At 48.8% G+C, this 14,953-nt stretch overlaps 1 protein-coding gene across 2 annotated transcripts in view; it reads right to left on the bottom strand.

The window, feature by feature from the left end:
* TGFBRAP1 (transforming growth factor beta receptor associated protein 1) overlaps positions 1–9,589 on the bottom strand; it is a 63,682-nt gene extending 54,093 nt beyond the window's left edge. The window contains exon 1 of one of the 2 annotated variants that reach the window (XM_058667451.1): positions 9,375–9,589. The gene's annotated coding sequence lies outside the window, so the exon portion shown is untranslated. The other variant, XM_058667452.1, reaches the window with a different exon arrangement.
* Between the last annotated feature and the right edge of the window lie 5,364 nt (positions 9,590–14,953).

The raw sequence follows: 14,953 nt of genomic DNA, 5'->3' as shown, positions 1-14,953 counted from the left end.
CCGATACGCACAAGATCTGCCACTAGGAAGAGCACAGATAGAGGAGTTTGGTGAACTCCTTTGTCAGGTTGCAGTTTGTACAGGCAAGTGCAAGAACCAAGGCAAGGAGCACCCCAAGCCAGACCAAGTTCTTCCGGGGCCCAGCCAATCGCTCAGTGGCTAAATCCTCACCTTGCAAGCAGCAGGATCCCATCTGACCGTCCGTTTATGTCCCAGCTACTCCATTTCCCATCCAACTCTTCTGCTTATGGCTTGAGAAAGCAGTAAAAGATGGCCCAAAGTCTTGGGACCCTGCACCCTGTGGGAAACCCAGAGGAAGCTCCTGGCTTTTGGCTTTAAACCAGCTCAACTCTGGCCATTGTGGCCATCGCAGCCATTGGGGAACTGGTGGATGGAAGATCTTTCTCTCCTTCTCTCTGTAATTCTGATATAGCTTTCCAATAAAAATAAATAAACCTTGTTTTTTTTTTTAAGGAACAAAACTTCTTCCTCAATCTTTACTATAAACTATGTGAAATTTGTTCAATTTTGAGAAATCAACATTTTGCTAACAAGATTAAGTCCTCCCATTGTTTGCCATTTTTTTATACTATAACAGTAAAATAAAACGTTGCTGGGATGCCTGTATCAGTAAAGACAGACCACACGGGCTGAGCAGAGGTGCAGAGCTAAGCCGCAGCCTCAGATGCCTGCTTTCCCCAGCTGCGCTCCGGTTCGAGTCTGGGTTGCTCCACGGAAGCTCCCTGCCACTGTGCCTGGGAGAGTCGTGAAGACAGTTCATGCGCCTGGGCTCCGACCATGCGTAAGAGACCCTGATGGGACTCCTGGTTCCAAGCCATGACGGCCAGCTGGGGAGTGAACCAGTGAATGGAAACTCTCTGTCTTTCCCCCTCTGTCTGCCTTTCAAAAAAATGATTTTTTTCAATGTAAATAAATAAAAACGGATCACTACCACCTCTGGTTCCTCGGGGGTGAGAAGAGAAGGGGTCACAGGCTCACTGACAACCACTTTTGCAATCTGCAGAAATAACACACTGAATACGATGACGTCAGCCTCTCAACACTGTTGCACCATCCTGCAGTTTTATGGGCTGATTCCTGCTGACTGATCCCAGCACTCCCTAGGCTATAAATCAACTGATTACAACCATAATGAGTGTCATCACAAGATTAAGAAAAGCGAGAGTTAGCTCAGGGATCACTGCAGTTGAATGAAGTCTCCTGTGACTTACGGGCTCGGAGACATTTTTTTCTTCTGCCACAAGAAGACAGGAAGCTGTTGTGTGTTAAACCTCAGCTGGCTTCTTAGGGAAAAAAACCTTACCCAAGTCCTCAAGGCAATGAAACAGGGTCATTAGGAGACTGGAGTATGTGTGAGCAAGACAGAATCATGGCTGGTAATAGGAGATGTTAAAGTCCTGCCTCCCCAGGCGCGGAGGAAGAAGCAGCACTTAGAGGAGTCGGGTTGGCAGAGCCACCAGGGTCCCAGAGGAACCCCAGTGGAGTTGCTGCTGTAGCTAGCTAGCAGTGGAGGGACGGGCACACACTTAGCTACTCCTGCCCTTCCATCAAGAGGTAATGGCCACCTGTCGGTCCCCCGCAGGGCGCTCCTGCCAAAACCACAACATCTCACCCTAATCATGAGAAAACGCTAGCTCTGGAGCCAAAATGTTACGAAGTCCCAGATAAGACCATTTAAAAGAGAAAAAAGAAAAAGTGGGGATCTTTCAAAGATAAGCAGTTAAAGTACACAGCAAAGCACAAGGCAGGGAACCTCATGAGAAAAAAAAAAGAACGAAGAAATTCAAGCTCTGCAAGTCCTTTGCTTAATAGCTTTGTTGTAAAGTTAATTTATTTTGGTCAAGGTACTGTAGGAATGAGCGTACCTCAAAAGTGCCAGGAAATGGAATTTAACAAGTTTGTTTTGGTACATTCTGAAAATCAGGCAAGGCAGCAGTCTTCAAAAAGCTCATGAAAAAAAAAGTATATTATGCAAAAATTAGGCAGAGAGGTCAAAACTTAATTGCATCAAATTTGTCAAGGATGAAGGTCGCAGGGCTAGACTGGAGCAACCTGCAGCAGGACAGCCTTTCAAGTTAATATATAAAAATAAATTTTTAAAATAAATCACCAACCACCTCAAGGGTATGACCTTCTGGGACACTTCCCTAATAGCTACACATCTCCCACTGGATCCTTTTTCCAAAGGCCATAATTAGATCAAGTGTCCACTGTAAACCATCAAACAATAGCATGAATCCATTAATTGTTAACGTCAGACGGTGGGGCTTAAGTGTCGGTGTGAGCTTGCAAAGCGAAGGCCTCTTCAATCTGTAACATCTGCCGGTGGACTGACCACTTCCTTACGACACTGAATCAGGAATCCGAACCGGATTATATACCTCCCCATAATTCTTGCGGGATACACCTCAAGGACGACACTGCGAATGATACTGAAACCCATCTATACTATGTTTTTTTCCTAACCATACGTACCTTCAATAAAGTTTAACTTGTAAATTAGGGAAATAATAACTAAGAGTAAGAAGCAACTATAAACACATAAAGTCACGTAGATGTAGCATATAACCCCATGTGAGGTTATAAAGATCCTCCCATGCAACTGTTTTTCTCCCTTTAGTCAAAAACTGTAACCTTTTCGTTTAAAGGAAGCACTTCATGACTTCTCACTGGCATATCTAAACTGTAAGCATCACTATTCCTGTGTGTTAGGACCATTATTAAACAAAGGGCTACCGGAACAGAAGCACTGCGAGCCTGTGACAATCTGCGAACTGAGATAGCTGCTGGGTGAGTACCAGGCGGGCAGTCTATACAGCATGTACACCGTGGACAACAGGGTGATTCATGCCTGGGGAGGGGACAGCCGGGAGGGGCGGGAGGAGATGGAGCAAGAGTTCATCATGCCACCTCCAAGTAATATGCCATTTAAAACTTCAGAATTTCCTGTTTTATTTTGTTTTGACTGGAAACATAGATTTTACAAAGAGAAGGAGAGACAGGGAGAAAGTTCTTCCATTTGCTGGTTCACAGTAAAATGGCCTTAACAGACAGAGCTCAGCCAATGTGAAGCCAGGAGACAGAAGCCTCTCCCAGGTGTCTCACATGGGTGCAGGGTCCCAAGGCCCTGGGCCATCTTCCACTGCTTTCCCAGGTCACAGGCAGGGAGCTGGATGGAAAGTGGAGCATCAGTGCCCATACAGGATGCCATGGCTTGCTAGCATAGGATTAGCCACTTAAGCCATCATGCCAGTCCCCAAAGCTTTCGAATTATTCCCGAAATCTTTCCATTTAATATTTCAGATCATGGTTGACTGAAACTGCAGAAAATGAAACCACAGATAAGAGAGGAACTATTGTATGAATGCTGCAGCTACTTCCGGGCCAAGAGGAAGGAAAACAGACAGGTTGGACAATCACAGCTAGTTAAGTGGAGAGCTGGGATTCCAACCCTGGTAGCTCAGCTCCAAACCGAACCTCAACCAGACACCACCACACTATGCCCCACAGGCTGCTCCAAGCCTGGACAAAGGATGGGCACCAGCCGACCACAGTTCCAGTCAACACGTGGTTAGTATCCTTGTGAGACCCCAGACATGGGCAACATTTCAGATTCCCTCCTGGAAGTTGTTCCTGAGGAACAAAGCAACTTGAGGAACAAGGCCAGCACACTCCTTCAAGGTTCCTTCAAAGTCATGCAGCCAAAGCTCCTTCTGAAGACACCTTTGGCCTTGAAGGAGCCTTCAGCTCTTCATCCTATTGCCCTATTTGCCTTGGGCCAACTCATACACAGAATAATATGTGCACACACCTCAATGAAACAGGATATATGACCTACATCCCAGACTGGCCCTATGCTTTTGTCTAAGTTTCTGCAGCCAATCTGCTTAGCAATTCAACCCTGAAATTTCCAGGAATCGGCAACAATGTACTTGGGCTTGTACCAAAGACAATATGAAAATGAAGACCCGGGGCAAGCACTGTGTCACCAGTTAAGCCATCCCTTGCAATGCCTGCATCCCACACCTGAGTACTGGTTGTACCCCAGCTTCTCTGCTTGGCTCCAGTTTCCTGCTAATGCAGCCTGAGAGGCAGCCAGCAGATGATGGCACATGGCTTGAGCCCATCACCTGCCTGGGAGATGCGGCTGGAATCCTGAGTTCCAGGCCCAGCCCTGGCTGTCGCAGGCATTTGGGGAGTGGACCAGGAAATGGAAAAGCACTCAACTTCCTCTCTCTCTCCACCTGTCACTCTGCCCTTGAAATAGGTGAAAATTCAGAAACAAACAAAAAAATGTAGACACAATTTAATTGCCTTTTCATAGCATCCTTTTATGTGACACAGACCAAAAAGCTTTTTATAGCATGTGGGATCTGTTTCAATGATTTGGAAGAGTATCTAAAAGCAAAGGAAGGAACCGGAACCAGTGCCTTGCCGGGGTGGCCTAAGCTTCCACCTACAGCGCTGACATCCTACAGGGGTGCCAGCCCAAGTCACAGCCACTCCACTTCCAGTCCAGCTCGCCTGGGAAAGTGGCGGAAGATGGCTCAAGTACTGCAAGCACCTGCAACCACGCGGAACCCCTGGAATAAGCTCTTGCCTTTGGATCGGCTCAGCTCTGGCCACTGCAGTCATTTAGGGAGTGAGCCAGAGGATGGAAGATTTCTGTTTCTCCCTGTCTCTTCTTCCTCCTGTAATTCTGCCTTTCAAATACAAACAAAATAAATCTTAAAAAAACAAAACAAAACAAAAAGTTGAAGCCCAACGGCCCAACCCCTGTCTTGTCATCTGGATGACTGCCTCCTTGTGGATATGGGCACCTTAACTATCCATGGCTGACAGCTGCCAATCCTCTTTCCAGGCCATGCGAAATCAAAATTATTTAAATACATAAACACACAGAAGCACACACATGTGTACATACATATACCATATACATAGTCCATATAAATGAGTGGGTAGTTTGTGTGTATAATTGTGCATACATCACATACATGGGTAATTGAAAAGGTTGTAGAAACATGAAGCTAACAGTATATTTTTGTTGCAAAAATTTTAAACCTGTGCACAGTTTGTTTCATCATATGCATTGTCCAGCAATCCAATTTGTTGCACCCCCCCCAAAAAAAAACCTTCATACTTGAAGTTCACTTTCGACAAAATTTTTTAAATATATCTTCACATATCTCATAACAGTAAAATCTAAGAAAGAATTTGGGGAGGGATGAGAAGAGGTGAGGGAGAAGCACAATAAGAATGTGGGTTTTGGAGCCCAGCATGGTAGCCTAATGGCTGGAGTCCTTGCCTTGCACAAGCTGGGATCCCATATGGGTGCCGTCCATATCCCTGCGGCCCCGCTTCCCATCCAGCTCCCTGCTTGTGGCCTGGGAAAGCAGTCGAGGACGGCCCAATGCTTTGGGACCCTGCACCCATGTGGGAGACCTGGAAGAGATTCCTGGTTCCCCTCTTCGGATCGGCGCAGCACCGGCCATTGCGGACACTTGGGGAGTGAATCATCGGACGGAAGATTTTCCTCTCTGTCTCTCCTCTTCTGTGTATATCTGGCTGTAATAAAACTAAATAAATCTTTAAAAAAAAAGACATTTTTAAAGATTTATTTCTCTGAAAAGCACATTGTCAGAGATGATGGCAGAGACAGAAAGCGAGCACTTCTCTCTCTGTTGATTCACTCCTCGAGGACCACAACAGTCAAGGCTGGGGCAGGTTGAAGCCAGGAGCCTAGAACTCCAACAGTTCTCACTTGTGGATGGCAGGGGCCCAAGGGCTTTGCCCATCTGTTGGTTTTCCTGGGTGCGTTAGCAAGGAGTGGGATTAGAAATGCAACAGCTGCAACTCAAACCAATGCTCTCCTAGGAGCACCTGCATGGCAGCTGGCAGTTAAACCCACTTCACCTCAACACTGGTCTTAAAGGCATGACGTCAAGGCAGTGCTGGCACGCCATACAGGTGTCGGTTCTAGTCCCTGTTGCTCTACTCCTACTCCAGTCGCTTGCTAATGGCCTGGGAAAGCAAAAGATGACTCATGTCCACATGGCAGACCCACAAGAAGCTCCTGGCTCCTGGCTTTAAAGAGGCCCAACTTTGCAGTCATTTGGAATGAAACATAGGATGAAAGATTCCCTCTCTCTCGAACTGATTTTCAAATAAGTAAGTCTTCTCTTTTTTTTTTTGTCTTTTATTTATTTATTTATTATTTTTAATTCATTAATTACATTGTATTATGTGACACAGTTTCATAGGTACTTGGATTCTCCCCACCCCTCCCCAAACCCTCCCACCATGGTGGATTCCTCCACCTTGTTGCATAACCACAGTTCAAGTTCAGTTGAGATTCCCCCATTGCAAGCATATACCAAACATAGAGTCCAGCATCTTCTTGTCCAGTCAAGTTCAACGGCTTGTAAGTCTTCTCTTAAAAAGGCATTTCCATCATAATATCTTCCTTAACACTGAACTTTCAAATAGGCGCAGAGAACTGTCCAGCACTAGGCAGATGTCTTATTTCACATGTATTCCGATTTCCATGAATAATTTATTCAACAGCAGCGATTTGACTACAAAGAAAAGATCTCCTCAAAACAAACAAACAAACAAAACTAGAATAGATAGACAGAGAACAACAAGGAAAGCTTAGAAACAGACAGGAAACGGTCAGCGGGGATGCACTTATAACTCACTGGGGGTGGGGACCCAAAATTGGAAGCAGACAAGGACCAGAGAAAGCTCCTCTCCCTAGTCCTGAAGGAAGTTTACTGTTCTTCTGTTTCTGCGGACCGCTCAGGGATCCTGGTTGTTCTTCCAATGACCTTGGATCCTGCAAGGCAGGATTTGGGCTTCTTCCATCCCATGTGGTAGATCCAATTGGGGGTGGGTGACCTCAGAGTTCTTGGTCTCCGAAGGCACTCCATTTCCCCATGGTCTCCTTGGCAGTAGGGATGTAGTCCTCGGTGCTCGTACTGATAGTCCTTGGTGAGGATCTAGAAGTCTTCGGGGTTGGGATACAAGCCTCCTCCTGTCCGCCTGCTCCACTCTGGGGACCCCTCCCTGCTCTATGCACATGACCTCCTATTAAGAGGTTGTTAGGATTACTCCTGATTCCCCCATTTGCCTTTGTAGTTTTGCTATTGTCTAATGCTAATTTGAGTCTGTTGTCTATGAGTTACCAGTTATGATCCTGATAGGTTATATTTCCCGTCTTCCTCACACCTTCTAGGGTGATGTAAGATTTCTCTGCTCTCCCTCCCCATTTCCAAGTATCATGGGGTGAAAGTAAGACTTTTTAAAAACAGCTAGCTCTAGGCTTTCAAAACTCCACCGGAGCTACCTAAACGAAGAACAGAACTTTTTTTTTTTATTATTAATTACATTGTATTATGTGAAACAGTTTTATAGGTACTGGGATTCCCCCCACCGCTCCCCTAACCCTCCCCCCATGGTGGATTCCTCCACCTTGTTGCATTACCCAAGTTCAAGTTCACATGAGATTCTTTCATTGCAAGCATATACCAAGCATAGAGTCCAGCACCTTATTGTGCAGTTAAGTTCAACAGCTTGTTGGGGAAACCGTCTTTGGTCTGAAGATAGAGCCAACAGAGTATCATCTCAATCAATTAAAAGTCCCAACATAACATCAGCAACAATTTTTAATGTTATGGAATTAATTGACATAGTATTGAGTAACCAATATGTTAAAAAAAAAATGCAAGTTCTTAACCACATCCTGTGACTACTTCATTGACAGAACTTTTACAAACCCCTGTCTCTAAGCTTTGGCTCAGAAGATTGTCTTGCATGGTGGTGAATGGGGGCGGCAGGGCAAAACTAACAAAGACAGAATTGCCATGCCTCTCACCATGCTTAACTGCAACATCCTGCCATGTTCAGTTAAACGGGTTTCAGAATCCAGAAATCCAATTCCAAAGTATTCACTGAGTTAACAACTACTAAAACCATTGATTTTCAGAGAGGAGGGCGAAATGGCCCTGCCCCCTCATCGATGTTTACTAACAATCACTTATGCAGCACCCACTATGGAGTGTCAGGCTTTGTGCCAAGGGCTTTCCACGCATATTCCCTTCCCAGGATCCACCCACCTTGTCTAACATCACCCCCACAGGTCCACAAAGGAGACTAAGAGGCACAACATTCAGCAAACTGCAGGTGCAGGATTGGAACCTACAACCCCAAACTCGTCACCACCTGGGCCCTGGGGAGAGAGGCTCCGCAGGATTTCAGTCCCCAAGGAGGTCTTGCACGACACACCAGGGAGGCAGCCGGTGACTGTGGAGCCTGCTTGGCTGGCAGAAATAAAGAAGAAAAGGAAGCAGATGGCCAAACGTTCCTTCCTATCTGACCACTGAGCCGTGAGCCCTCAGGAACTCACTGGGGGGAGGAGTGTGCACCACGAAGCACCCCTCCCCCCACCACAGACAAGCCAGAGCTCACACAGCAGCAAGCCCTCCTCGCACGCCTGCTCAGAGCCTTAGCTGTCACCAGTTACACCCACAGCTGCCTTCCGGGATGGATGTGGTGCCAGCCACAGCACGTCGTCAGTGACCAAACGAAGCTGGGTGACAGCACCCCAATACAGGCTGTGTGGGAACCCCTACTTTTCCAGCCCCACTGCAGCTTCAAGTTGGCTTGGTGAAGGTCCTCCAGGAACCCCTGGGGCAGAAGCAGCCACACACACACAGCCAACTGGACAGCCTCCACTTCCTAAATCCACCCCCTCCCCCAAACAACACCAGAAGGCTAGGGAACCAACTTGCACCTGCAGCTCCAAAAGGAAAGGCAAAGCAAAAAAAATCACAATATCTTAGCAAGGGCAGCAGCTTCCAGACCCTCGACCTGATGCTGCAAACAGCGGTCAGGAAATCCCTCCTCCTCCTCCTCCTCCACACTCCCCTGCCTGGTCTCCCAGGGCAGGGCAACCATGCAGGCCTGAGCGGTAACCCCGCGTCTGAACGCTCAAAGCCAGAGCAGCAGGAGAGCTCAACTGCAGCGCTCAAACCACGCAGTAAGGGACAGCGCGGTGCAACCCTCCCAGGTCTCCTCCCCGGCCCAACTGAGTCAAGAACCAGCACTGAGAGCCTCCCCCCGTCCTGACCACACAGTCACCCGACACTGACCGACCCCGCACGCGCGAGCACACAGACCGGCCACCCCTGCAGGCACGCCGGCCCTCACGCCAGCATACCTGCCAAGTCACACACCTGCCCCAATGGCACAGACACTTGCTCCCCGCCCCCTCTTCGCAGCTGGCGTCCCTGTCCGCGGTACACCTGCTGGAGCGCACCCCTCGGCCCCCGCCCGCCGCCGCCCTCGGCACTCACCGGAGCCGGCGCCAGCCGTCCCGCGCCGCCCCGCGGCCTGGGGCCCGCCGCCCGCTCCGGCCCGCGGTTCCTGGGCTGCCCGGCCCCGCCGCCGCCGCTTCCCGTCACGTGGGCCGGCCGCCCGGCGCCGCGGAGGGCGGGAGCGCCGTGGTGCTCGAACCGCCCTGCCGGCCTCCTCGCGCCGCGCCCCGGCGTCCCCGGCTGCGCGCTCGGGGTCCTGCGCGCCTCGGGGTCCTGCGCGCCTCGGGGTCCTGCGCGCCTCGGGGTCCTGCGCGCCGCTGCCCGGCCGGCGGGGCCGTGAGCGCCGTGAAGGGCGCTCGGCGCGCTCAGCCGACGCTGGCCGTGACCGCCGCACTGGAGTCTTCTTCTCCCCCACCTAGGAAAGCCTGGGCCTGGCCCGGCTCGCTCGCAGCCCTCTTCTCCAACGCCCCAACCCGTCCCCCACCCTGCCCCGAGAGGCCAGGCGGAGGCTCGCGGGAGCACCTGCTGGAGTCAGGAAGGGATCCCGCCCGGCCGAGCCTCAGCCCGCGGGCATCCCCCCGCGCCGATGGAAGTGCTCTGTAGGGAAGAGCAGCCCTTCCCCGGGCTCAGGGTTCCTGGACCCTTGGGACTGTGTGCATCTCCCTGAAGGCAGGGCGAGGGCCGCCTGATATTTTAGAAGAAGAATCCAGAGGCTGTTTTACCCACTGCTTTTAGGAAAAGTCCATCAAGTGCATGAACTCCTCTTACAACCATAATCCAATTTTGCTCGGACAGAGTTGTCTGGGCAGGAGGAGCAGCAAAGGGCCGAGTTTTCCAGACGACTTTTGTGACTTTAGAACCTGCTGACGACCTTCAGTCCAGTTTTCTTCCTGCCCCCAGGACTGTAAAACAAAGGTGTTACCTGAAGCCTTGGAGGCCCTTGCCCAACTATCTTTTGGTCTTCTGTTTAAAAGAGGGAGGGAGAGAATGAGGAATCTAAACAAATAGGTTAAGCCATCAAAAAGGAACTTCCTGTGGTCTGCCCCATCCCCTTCTGGTGTGAATTTAGGGTGCACACCGGAACATCGCTCCTGGGTCATCAGTTCAGCCCCCAGGTGGGGGACAGGTTACAGGAACACAGATCTGTAACCAACAGCTGCCTTCCATGCAGAGCAGCAGCACGCGGATCTGCAAGACCCAGGATCCATCAGAGAGGGAACGAGTTTGTGAAAAATGTGTATTAAAAAAACAAAAATTTCTGTCCCCAAATAAATGTATCTTGAATTCCGTTTTTCATAAACTTTGTGAAACGTCCGCTTCTTTGTTCATCCTCAGTCTCCTGCACACACGTGCACAGGACAATGCTGTATTTTATGTAACAGATGTGTTCTAAGACGAGCTTACTGCGCAGATACAATGAGTGTTTAAACAGTTCCTGTCCACTCTGACAACTTCACATCTTCACACTCTGGGTTCCTCACTGCCTCCCTGGGTAGGGACCACGTCTGCACTGACCTCTCTTGTGTCTTTCTGTAGGCAGAAAGCATTCAATCAGCGCTGGCTGATGGCTCAGTGGGCTAATCCACCACCTACAAGTGCTGGATCTCACAGATGCTCCACTTCCCATGCAGCTCCTTGCTTCCTGGGAAAGCAATGGAGGATAGTCCAACCTGTACTTCCATGGGAGACCTGGAAAAGGTTCCTGGCTCTGGATCAGCTCAGCTCTGGCTGTTGCAGCCATCTGGGAAGTGAACCAGTGGATGGAAGATCCTTTCTCTTGTCTCGCCTTCTCTCTGTAAAAAAAAATAAATGCATGTTAAAATACATACATGTTTAAAAAAAGTCAATGGGTAGATATTTTTTATTATGATCTGATTATGAAAGAAATAGGAAATGACAGAAAATATTTATGCTCTTTGTGTTCTAAGAAGCTAAAAATACAATTCCAAAATGTGTTGCTTGGACTGTTATGTTCACTTTTAAATGTGTTAATTATGATCATGTTTTTGGCAATTAATGACAACAAATATTTAAATATTAACAAGAGAAATCAGTAACCAAAGTCCTGAGTATACACTGTATTCATGACTCACTCAGTACGCAAATATTTATCAAATACTTACTAAGCACAAGCTCAATTGGCTAATCCTCCTCTTCAAGTGCTGGGATCCCATCTGGGCGCTGGTTCGTGTCCCAACTGCTCCACTTTCGATCCACTTTTCCCAACTGCTCCACTTTCGTTTGTGGCCTGGGAAAGCAGTCAAGGACAGCCCAAAATCTTGGGATCCTGAACCCGCATGAGAGATCCAGAAGAGGCCCTTGGCTTCGGATCACATTAGCTCCAGCTGTTGTGGCCACTTGGGGAGTAAACCAGAAGATGGAAGATCTTCCTTTCTGTCTCTGCCTTTCCAATAAAAATAAATAAATCTTTAAACAATTGAGAAAAGTGATGATGCCAGGAAGGATAGTGTTTGCTGCCATCCCTTCACTTTGTTCTTGTCTACTGAGGTCACAAAACAACGGTAATGAAGAAAGGAGCTTAAAATGTGACTTGCTGTCACTACATAATACAGACTAAAACAGCAGGAATACATTTCAGCCTACAAAGTCAAATTGTTGGGAAAGCGTCACAGAACAAAGAAACGAGGAGCAGACTCACAGCCAAACAAACTGAGTTCAATATCACAGATATAACCCCAAAGAGGTGACCACCTACCGATGTGTGGACAGAAGCAGCCAGTGACTTAGGGTTGGGGATGTTCTGAGAGCTTGGGGGAGTTCAGAGAAATGGGGATGTGGGCAGGGGCTAGTACTGCTTTTTGAGGGCACTTTCAAACTTGATAGGTTTTGCACCCTGGCAAGGTAGAAGGAGATGTAGGTGGATCTTATCAAATGGCTGCCAGACACAAAAGGTCTATTGAAATGCCGTGCAAAGGTCCTGGGGGACGCTGCATTTGGGAATTCTAATGAGGGAGTCAGACTCGGGTTCTTACCCCATCACAGGTAACTAATACACTTTTAGGAGGTTCGTTGTGATGGCTCAACTGGCTAATCATCTTCCTGCAAGCACCAGAATGCCTCATGTCTTGGATGCTTCCTTCTTGATCCAGTTCCTTGCTTATGCCCTGGAAGGCAGTAGAGGCTGGCCCAAAGCATTGGAACCCTGCACCATGTGGGAGACCCGGAGGAGGATCCCAGCTCCTGGCTTTGGATTAACTTGGCCATTTGGAGAGTGTAACAGTGGATGGACGATACTTCTCTGACTCTTTCTCTCGTAAATATGTGTTTATAATAAAAAGAAATATTAAAATATTAAAAAAAACCCAAATAATACATTTTCAAAATTGAGCCTATTCTTTCTGTTGGAAATCATACCTCTACTAGTGACAGTAATTCCAGCCCCTTCCTTTTCCTCAGGGTGATGTTTCAATGGGAGACGCCTGAACCCACCTAGGTGAGAAGAGGAAGACATCACACCCTTATCCGTGGTTCCTGAATGGATGTGCTGTCCATTCTGCTGTTTGGTTGCCTGTCTTTTGCTTTGGGTCTTAAAGGCCAGCCATGTTAATGTCTTCCTTGCCAGGCAGTGAGAGAAGTATTTGAGGCATCAGCTTCACACACCCAAGTGCTTCCCACAGCCTCTCCAGCATAGCTGCCTCCATCTGTTGACTGCAGCTGCTAAAGAGCCCCGCTCTACCAAAGCTCTGTGCAAGAACGAGTGGGCAGCCCTCTCCAGTTTACCTCCCTTGAGCCAAGGGAGAGGCTACAAGTCGCATTCCATCTCTCCTCTCCTAATGTGTTTAACTCAGACAACATTCCCTTTATCTGGAGCCTTTTGCCTCAGACACCTAATATTAACTGATCTAGGTTTTTTTGGCGGGGGGGTGTCGGGGTCTTCCGTCCCGCAGAAGAATTCACCCAACACTCCAGGTTCTATATCTTGAGGCACTTTATTCTTCCAACCCGTCCGTTTCCCAGCCAGTCGACTCGACTTCTCCCTTTTCCTCCCGTTTGTCTCCGCTTCATTTCCCAACCTCCTCGTCACCCCTAGTCTTCTGTCTGTCCGTCCGTCCGTCCGTCCCAGTCGTACTCTGTCCTCCGTCTCAGTCCGTCCGTCCGTCTCCGTCTCTGTCTTCCTGTCCTGTCCCCCTAGTCTTCCTGAAACCCCCACCGCTAAATACAATCCTAGTCCAATCAGCTTAAAGGTCACCGATGCACGCGGCAGGCACGCCAATCATGGCTCTGATCACGTGTAGCACACGCGCTAAGCATGCAGCTACGGGCCAATCAGAAGGCACTTCCTGAAACCTGTGTACCACCACGCTCCGGAGGGAGGAGAGGTCTCAGCGCCATCTTAGGGCACACGTGCAGTGCTCCCGACAGGGGGGGGGGATTTATTTATTTTTATTGGAAAGTCAGATATACAGAGAGGAGGAGAGACAGAGAGGAAGACCTTCCATCTGATGATTCACCCCCCAAGTGACCGCAAGGGCCGGAGCTGAGTCGATCCACAGCCAGGAGTCAGGATCCTGTTCCAGGTCTCCCACACCGGTGCAGGGTCCACTGGGATTAGAACCTGTGCCAATATGGGATCCCAGTGTGTGAAAGGCAAGGACGTTAGCTGCTAGGCTACAGTGCCAGGCCCTATTTGATTTAGTTCTAAGCAAGGAAATACTCTGATGGCCTTGGCATGATGGGTCAATTGGCTCCCCTTGCAAGCATCAGGATTTCATATGGGCACCAGTTCAGGTCCCAGTTGCCCCACTTCCCATCCGGCTCCCTGCTCATGGCCTGGGAAAGCAGTTGAGGACGGCCCAAAGCCTTGGGACCCTGCAGCCGCTTTAGAATGGCTCAGCTCTGGCCACTGAAGCCACTTGGGGAGCGAACAATAGATCTTTTTTTTTTTTTTTTTTTTTTTAAAGAAATACTTTTAAATTGGGAAGTACTGGAGAGGGAAAAAAATTAAAAAGCTCTTTGCCACAGAGTCTTTTTGTGGATATAGAGCTCAAAGTTTCAGGTTAGGTCCTTGGTTCAGAAAACCACAGGGAACAAGAACACGGTGAGGACTTGTAGCCACATTCTTTTAAGACTGTTAAATCCAGCTCTTTTCCCTCTTGCACTATTCTGGTACTTCCCCTCGATGACAACTAACACAGGCTGTAACACACTGTGAGGAAGAGGCACAGTTACCGCCCAGCCTTTGCCTCCAAGCCTCACAGCACAAAAGTGACATTTCAGATCCCGTCTCTGCTGTGAGGAAGCTACAGCTGGGAGGCCTGGAGTGCTGGGCTGAGTGTGGCAGGAGCCAAGGGGCCAGATGAAGTCTGGACAGCCCCAAAGCCTACCCTTTCTCTCCTTTTCTAGATCGTCTCCCATGGTTTAAAAGCAACTTCCAATCTGTAGATGCTCTTTGCCAAGCGCGTTATGCAATCTCTACCGCATTTTCCTGATGCTGTGGTTGCATCAGAACAGAATATGAGCCGCTGCCCGGTTCCAAGCCCAGACTCCTCCCCACGAGGCTGTTTTACCACTGGACAGTGTGCTTCCCTCTCAAAGAGGAGGAAATGATGCCAGTCCCAGGGTTTCAATGCTAAGAACGGCACATCACATTTAAGATT

This window comes from Ochotona princeps, chromosome 8 (assembly GCF_030435755.1).
Source record: "Ochotona princeps isolate mOchPri1 chromosome 8, mOchPri1.hap1, whole genome shotgun sequence".
Classification (NCBI taxonomy): Eukaryota; Metazoa; Chordata; class Mammalia; order Lagomorpha; family Ochotonidae; genus Ochotona; species Ochotona princeps.
The sequence above is the reverse complement of the archived record's forward strand: the minus strand, read 5'-3'. Positions and strand labels throughout refer to the sequence as shown.